At 41.8% G+C, this 8668-nt stretch overlaps 1 long non-coding RNA gene across 1 annotated transcript; it reads left to right on the top strand.

Moving 5' to 3' along the window:
* Positions 1–2277: 2277 nt before the first annotated feature.
* On the top strand, positions 2278–6476 carry LOC134343633 (uncharacterized). Its single transcript, XR_010017297.1, has 3 exons — positions 2278–2330; positions 5528–5702; positions 6244–6476. It is a non-coding gene; the product is annotated as an uncharacterized LOC134343633 (long non-coding RNA).
* Positions 6477–8668: the final 2192 nt, after the last annotated feature.

Below are 8668 nucleotides of genomic sequence, written 5' to 3'. Positions count from 1 at the left end.
AATATCCTAAAATATTCACAGCCAACTCAGTAACAATGTTGTTTAAAATCCACCTCGTTCTATTGTAGCCCCATTTTGTCCAGTGACTCGCTGAGACAAATAGATCTGCGTGATTAAAGCTTCATTCTTTCCTTGACTTTATAAGAAGCTTCGGTGCTATCCATCAGCGGGGAATGTTAGTCAGTTCTTAGCTTTCTGGCCCTCCATGCCATCAACTGGCTTGTACCACATCACTGCCTCTTAACTAACCTCCACCACTCACATAGGGAAAGTATATGAATAGTTAATAGTAGAATCTGGTGCACCTCTGTTATTTCGTCCTTCCTGCCCTGTAAGTGATTAACATAACAAGCCACGATGGAGTTGTGCCCCATGAACAGGTTATACTGACAGGTTACAGAGTTTTGAGTCATTGAGAGATACATCACAGAAACGAATCTGTTTGTCCACCAAGTCTCTGCTACCCATTTACACTAGTCTTGGCCAAACTCACATTATTCTCCCCACATTCCCATCATCTTCCCCCTCCCACTCATCAGCACATTTGGAACGAGTTGCAGGCTCATACATCTTTGGGATATGGGAGGAAATCCATGCAGGTAATAGGAGAATCTGCACAGGGTCAGCATCAGAGGATTGACTCAGGTCACTAGGGCTGTGAGGCAGCTCCATCACACAGAAAAAGGAGGGGGAAGAAAGCTTTGTGTGCACATTTTTTCATTTTGTATTGTGTTTATGTTTAATTCCATTTTAAAATTAGGTGCACTTCAACAACAGGATCAGTTTGGATGCAGGATAATCAGAATCGGAATCAGGTTTATCATCACCGGCATGTGACGTGAAATTTGTTGACTTAGTAGCAGCAGTTCAATGCAATACATAATCTAGCAGGGAGAAAAAACTAATAATAAGTTAAATAAAACAAAATAATAATAAATAAACAAGTGAATCAATTACATATATTGAATAAATTTAAAAAACATGCAAAACCAGAAATACTGTATATTAAAAAAAAGTGAGGTAGTGTCCAAAGCTTCAAAGTCCTTTTAGGAATCAGATGGCAGAGGGGAAGAAATTGTTCCTCCTACCCGATGGTAGCAGTGAGAAAGGAGTATGCCCTGGGTGCTGGGGGTCTTTAATAATGGATGCCGCCTTTCTGAGACACTGCTCCCTAAAGATATCCTGGGTACTTTGTAGACTAGTGCCCAAGATGGAGCTGACTAGATTTACAACCTTCTGCAGCTTCTTTCGGTCCTGTGCAGTAGCCCCTCCATGCCAGACAGTGATGCAGCCTGTCAGAATGTTCTTTTTGTTCAGCGAATCTAACCATTGCTGGCAAGGCCAGTATATATAAAATATTCCAAATTGTCCTTGAAGAGTTGGCAGCAAGAACACCCTCTTTAAGCACCTGTAGTAATTTAAAGCATCTCAGTGTCCTGCTTGCTAAGCTATTTCAGAGGGCAATTAAGAACCGGATTTTGAATGGAACAGTCGGGTACATGACTCATTTCTTTCCCTAGAGGGCAATGGTCAACTAAACAATTATAACACTTTGAGAGTTTTATGGTCCCCATTACTGATACTAATAAACCTATTAACTAATTACACAAATACAGTGGGGGAACTTGAATTTACACTTCTAGTTTTGTAGTCTCATTACCCACACCTCTGGCTTAATGAATAAGTCAAACTTTCTGCTTTGGTATGTCACGTTTCCTCTCTGGCTGTGGGAAGCTTCTGGTGAATAATGCACAGTATAAAGAAGGCACAGTTATTTCCATAAAATCACCCTTTGAAACCATTCAGGTTAATTTGCCAGCCATGACTCAGAAGCCGTGCACTTTGTCTTCTATCTAGAAGATACGTGGAAACCTTGCTTCCTGTTTAACTATCGATCATTCTTAATTGCATCATTAACTCTCCTGCAGTGCTCCCATGACACAATGAAAATTACTGCACTGTGTTGATTATAGTATCGCAGTTCGGCTATTTCTACTCTCAAAATAGCATCTGACTCAGTGAAAAGAATTAAGTGTAGGGAAAACAGCCTCAAGCAGGAAGCCGCATTCCAATATATTTAGAGAACTGAGCCACTGATTGGTCCCCTTGCTGAAGGGCAGGATGTCCGTGAATCCTTCAGCAACTTCACAGACCATATCAATAGGTTGAAAGTCATTTAGTGCACAAAGAATGCAGCTAAGGAGGTTCACACCGCAAAAGATTCCTTCAGTGTCCTGCAGGGTTAGTGTAGAGTTGCAGAAAAAGACAAAAGAGAAGTTTAAAAAGATGGAAGTGTCCTACAGAAGACACGGAAGACAAGGCTACTAAAGGTAGGTGAACTTCAGGACATGAGAAAGAGAAGTCATGACTACAAGGTCCTTATTGTTGGAGCTTTCCTGCACCCAGCCCTTGTAAGTTCTAGTGACTGAGAGAAAGAATCAAAAGCCAAGATCCCATCTCACAACGGCACTCTCACCTCCCACGAAAAATCATCCAGCCAGGAACACCAAGTTCCTGATGGTGCTAGAACCTATGCTTAGCAACTGAATGCTTAGTTATTTTGCTTACTCAAATCACCTGATCTGTGTTGGCTGGCAAGCAACAAATGATGTTCAGAAGCCCGAATCAATTTTTAAAAGTTAAACGAATGTAAAATGTTCCGTTCTCTTTCCCAAATTTCAAATTTACAGTGTACCTTTTTTATCCTTTTTCTCTGTGATCTTCAAGTCTATTTCAGAATTGAAGCAGTTTTTAAACTAATTACCATTTGATGGAGTGTAAATTATTCAGTAATTCCACTGCCAAAATCTGAAGATTAATTTACCTGATGAAAAGATAGTGTTCAGCTGTGGTGGGTGTAGAGTTAATCAAAATGTCTTTGCTACCAGCAAGCCTTTACACATCATATTAAGAAAAAGATTTATTGTGTGCCAAGCACATAGCTCCCATATTTTCATAGCTAGGTAACATACCAGCAACTTTCTTCCCAGTGCCGTGCATAGGCTTGTATTCCAACACATGATCGTGATCTAGATTTGTACTGTAGAAATGTCACATCAGTGCTCTCGCCTCTGACTCATTTCAAACCACACTTCATAACTTCAGCTGACACACCAGTGCAACTCAGATGGAGCGCTGCATTTAGTCACTGTGTGAGGCATATTTGTTCGGTAGGTGCCGGAATAGAACGAGCCACCTAGTCAGTGGTCTCATTTCATTATTCCAAACACTGGTGATGCCACAGTGACATTGCAAAACCAACTGGGCCTCTGCCTGATGGACTGTCATGGAACATCCTTTCCAGTCTTCCCTCCAACCCCTTCCCACAATTTACACTTCATCTGGACTCCAACATGGTGCCAACTACTGTGTCGTGTGTGAGGGGAGCAAGACCAGGATCTTGGCCACTAGAGAGATCTGAGCTTATTCCAGTTTAGTGAGACCCTTGCAAAGCAAAAGCCGTTGCTCAATTCCAGACAGCAGAAGCTGATCAGCAACAGACATCGTTTTTGGAAGCAGTCTCAAAATTACCTGTTTCTCCAGTCTTCAGTATGCACACAGGAATTAAAAATAGAACGGAATGCAATTGAGTATGATTTTTCAGAAAGCTTTGGAAGAGCAGAGCGCTATCACTCAGCAATATCTATGTGCACATTCTCACCCAGAAAATGCCTTCGACCCCATGTTATAGGTACAGCTATCCAAAGATGATATCAAGTTATCTTTACAGCCTCAAAGTCCAGGCTAATGAATGGTGTGGTTGTAGGAGGAGAGACCTGGGAGTAGAGGGAGTGGAATAATTGTTTTGAAATGGAGACCCTGAAAAGCCAGATTTTCTTTCAGAGATCATAATTGCAATTGGAATCAAAACACATGTTTAAGGCATTATTTGTATCACCAAATCCTTCATTACTTTTATTTAACAGAAAGTGCATTTCAAATGAAACTCCTAAACAACTTGATGGGTCAGACTGATCTAACTGTGCTTACCCTCATATTACTCCGCATTCCATCACCACTTTGTAACCATATATGAGTCTAAATGGGCTTAGCCTCCCAACGCTGCTAACAATCATTAAGGTGTCATGGGGCTTGCTGCTGCATGGAACCCCAAAGTTAAAGGAGAGCTCTTATAGGAGGTTATATGGACCAAGCGCTGGCCACTGAAATGAAGGGATAGCCTATGAAGCAGATACAAGCCAGATTGAAGAACTGAAAACCTACTGCAGGTTCATTTTACAGACAAAGAAATGTTGACATTTCCTGAATAATCGAAGAGTGCTCAGAAAGTTATTACAAACTTCTATAAAGCACAATGATTTGTTTGGAAGCTTTGAAAATCAATGTAAAGTGAATGAAATAAATCTGGACCATTTTAAAAAACAAGATAATCATTCATTTTGCAATTTTTTACTTAAAAATGCTATTGCATATAATATTCGACATATCTGAAATCAACAATGTTTTATGTACTGTTGAATTTTTAGATTATGAAGACACGTAGTCCTCTTTTATTGCCATTTAGTAATGCATGCATTAAGAAATGATACAATATTTCCTCCGGTGTGATATCACAAAACACAAGACAGACCAAGACTGAAAAAACTGACAAAACCACATAATTATAACATATAGTTACAACAGTGCAACAATACCATAACTTGATGAAGAAGTCCATGAGCACAGTAAAGTTCAAAGTCTCTCAAATGTCCCTCATCTCACGCAGACGGGAGAAGGAAGATAAACTCTCCCTGCCATGCCGACCACAATCCGACTCTCAGTCATCTGAAAACTTTGAGCTCTGATCAGCTCTCTGACACCGAGTACTGAGCGCCATCTCTGTCTGAACGATTTGGCCTCCTTCTTGGTCGCCAAAAGCAGGCAAGGCCGGGGATATTGAGGCCTACCCTCCGAAAGATCACTGAACCTTCCGTTTCAGAAATTTCTCCAGATGTTCCTCTGTGCTTTCACGTCCATTCTCCATCAAATCAGAATTGTCCATGGCCCCTATTTAACAGATACAATATCATTTTTCACCGGAGGGCTGCACACGCGCAGGCGCACCACCATCTTCTCCTCCTGCTCCTTCTGAAGGATGAGCACTTTGTATTAGAGTAAACACATCGATAGTGAACTGTAGACCAGATGAACCACCTCTTGAAGGCATTTAGTTAAGAAGCAGATGTGAAGTTACGCAAGAGCCTTTCTCTTTGGGGTCCCAGGTTCAATTCTGACCTCAGGCACTGGGGTTGATGAGGAAGTGCGAATGATTAAAATGGGATTAGTACTAATGAATGTACTAATTAGTACTAATGAATGATGGTTGGTGTGGATGTCGTGAGCTGAAGGCCTGTTTCCTTGCTGCATGTCTCTTTTACTCTATCATTCAGGTGCTGACTGACCTGCTGAGTAATTGCAGCATTTCTGGTTTTAACTTTGGATTCCCTGAGCAACACCCACAAGTTTTATTTATTTATTCAGATATCAGCTGAACAATAATGCAGGGGTATATATTTCATTTTCACAGGATTATAATGTTGAGGAATGCTTCATTACTGCCTGTGACTGAAGCAGAATTATGTCCATATTTAAATAACTGACAAAGGAAGAATGGTGGGATGTGGAAACAGGGCAAGTATATGGCATTGAGATTACTCTGACAGCGAAGGAATAGTGCCAACTCTGACTGGTTGGATTGAACGGTATGTTTCCATCTTGTAATTTCTATGTCATTCTATATAATATGTAGAGTCTGAAGTTGCTATGAAAAACACTGCTATCCACTCAGTAATGGTACAGTGCCTTGCAATCAAGGGAATCCCACCAATTGGGAAAAGCTCTGCCCTGGGTACCCTACCCTTCTTTCTCCCGGGAAGCGTGATGAAGACATTGTTCCTGCTCTCACTAACATTACAGCAATCATACGTGCACGGCAGTTGTGGCAGATGCCTCCGAGGACGGCTTTAAAGGATCCACTGTTACATTAAACTTTCATTTACACAGTAGGACCTGGCTCTGATTCAGAAATTGTTTCCATGCCTTCGTGCATCAATGGCATAACACTATGAAAGTGTAACTCTAGCATCAGCAAGGAGATATGTAGGTATTTCCTTTACAATGTTTACCTAGGTAGGAAGGATGTAAGTCCTGAGGCAAATAATGAATTCTTTCCATTTTTTGGCTCTTGTGCGCTCCACATATCTCAAACCAGTGATTTCTTTGACACTCTCATTTTCACATTAGGATCAGCAGTGATCAGGAGTGGCAAAGGTGTACACCAACTGAGGAAAAGAACACAAGAAAGCAGGATCATGCAATAAAACTCAAATAAACTTGGAGGAAACTGCAGGGAGATTCTGCCAATGAGAACTGAAGCCTGCATCTGTGCCCATGTTAGAGGGCGAAGAGGTTTGTGCTGGGGCCGAGCTTATCTGTTTACATGGCACTGAGCCCCTGACTGTTTTTAGTAACGCGAAATGAAGGCATCTCTGCATTGTCTTTGCTCTCTCATTAAAACACTGGGTGGCCTACAAGTACATTGTGTAGGTCAGACATCCGGTTTTCTGACACAGCTGTTCCCTCACAGAATGAGTAGTTTTGCTGTCTTTGGCTATTATTGCTGCACATCACCACAGCATCAGTTATAACATGTTGCAGTTGCTAAGGGAAACTAAGTTCTACCCGCATTAAAGCTGATTGCAAAATTGGAAAAGATTTAAACATAAAGAATTCAGAGGATGAGCTTTACTGGTTTTTAATGAGATCTGCTAATATGCCCACAGCAATAACCATCTGTTCGTACAGCACCTATAATGCAAAGGCAACTGTTTCATAGCTGTACATTAAAAAGGGGGTGCCAAACAATGAGATGTTAGGGGTGATCGAAGTTGGTCTTGGAGGATGAGAGGTTGAGTATAACCTGCAATCTTATCCAGGACTGCCTGTTGGTGTCTTTGGATGGGAGATTGAACATGGTGTTAATGTGAAGCTGGAATACTTGTTAGCTCCACCTCTGATCTTCACAGTAGGCTGGGATTTGCTGGAAGCAGCAGCTGTTTGAATTAAAAGTTAACTGACTACAGAAAAGCAGAGAAGAGCAAAGGTTCTAAGATTAGGTCTGCTGTGTGAACCTTATAGGTGTAGCAGGAGATCATGCTCTTTTTTTTCCTGAACACTCTACTCAGTCATATTCCCATCTCTTTCTCTTTATAGAACCATAGAACCATAGAACCATAGAAACTACAGCACAGAAACAGGCCCTTTGGCCCTTCTTGGCTCTGCCGAACCATTTTCTGCCTAGTCCCACTGACCTGCACACGGACCATATCCCTCCATACACCTCCCATTACGTTACTATCTCAGCAGTTTTATTCTCCTTGAAGCCTTCATCCAGTTCCTCCGATACTTGATGTATGAAACAGGGTGTAAATGTGTAAATGGATGATTGATAGTTTGCACAGATTCAGTGGACCAAACAGCCTGTTTCCGTGGTGGATTTCCCTATGAATCTCGGATATGGAGAAGCCAGAAGATTCAGGAAGGTAATTCTAGACAGATGGGCTTCAACAGCAGAAGGCACTGCAGCCAAGTAGTGAATTGGAGAGTAAGAGGGTGGAGTCAGAGGGATGACGAGAATGTGTTTATAAAAAACATTGAAAGTTGGGGCTGTGTGGAAGTGATTAGAGGGCAGTGGGGCTTATGTGCTTGGGAATCTTAGGTGAGCTCAACATTATGAAGGGTAGAAGATGGGAATTGTTGAGCAATGCTTTAGATTAGTTGCCTTTTTTTCTGGAAAATATTGTATCCTAATATGTGACCAGTGGCTGAGGATTGGTTTGTTTCCTTGCACCAGGGTCCTGTGCCTTGCCAGTGTTTGCGACTAAATTAGATCACATTGTGAAGGTGAAGTACAAAGTGACCAGAACTCTGGACCTTGAGAGTCAATGCCTCCCAAAGCAAATGGATCCTTGACCTCCATAACAACAGACCACAATCAGTAAGGACAGACAGGGACCTGAGCCCCCTACTCTACTCACTGTACACTAATGACTACATGGCCAGATTCTGCTCTGACTTCATCTATGTTTGCAGATGATACCACTGTAATGGGTTGCATCTCAAATGGCAATGAATTGAAGTACAGGAAGGAGATAAAGAGTTTAGCAACATGGTGTCATGACAACCTTTCCCTCAATGTCAACAAGATCTGGTCATTGACTTCAGGAAGGGGGGGCAATGCTCTTGCTCTTGTTTCCATCAATGGGGTTGAGTTTGAGAGGGTTCAGAGTATCGGGTTCCTAGGAGTAATAGGACTGATAAAACAGATAGCTTGTTCTAGTCCAACCACAATGATTTCATGGCCAAGAAAGTTCGCCAACACCTCTGCTTCCTCAGGAGTCTAAAACGGTTTGGCATGTTCTGATCTACCCTTACCAATTTTTATTGATACACCATAGAAAGCATTTTATCTGGATGCATAACGGCTTGGTATGGCAAATGCTCTGCATGTGGCTGCAAGAAGGTGACTGCAGAGAGTTGTGGATACAGCTCTGCACGTTATGGAAACCACTCTCCCCTCTATGGACTTTGTCTGTACTTCTCACTGCCATTAGAAAGCCACCAGCATGATCAAAGAACCCACCCAGCCCAGATATTTTCTCGTCTCCCC

Source organism: Mobula hypostoma, chromosome 3 (genome assembly GCF_963921235.1).
Source record: "Mobula hypostoma chromosome 3, sMobHyp1.1, whole genome shotgun sequence".
In the NCBI taxonomy this organism is placed as follows: domain Eukaryota; kingdom Metazoa; phylum Chordata; class Chondrichthyes; order Myliobatiformes; family Myliobatidae; genus Mobula; species Mobula hypostoma.
This window is presented reverse-complemented; position numbering and strand designations above follow the sequence as displayed.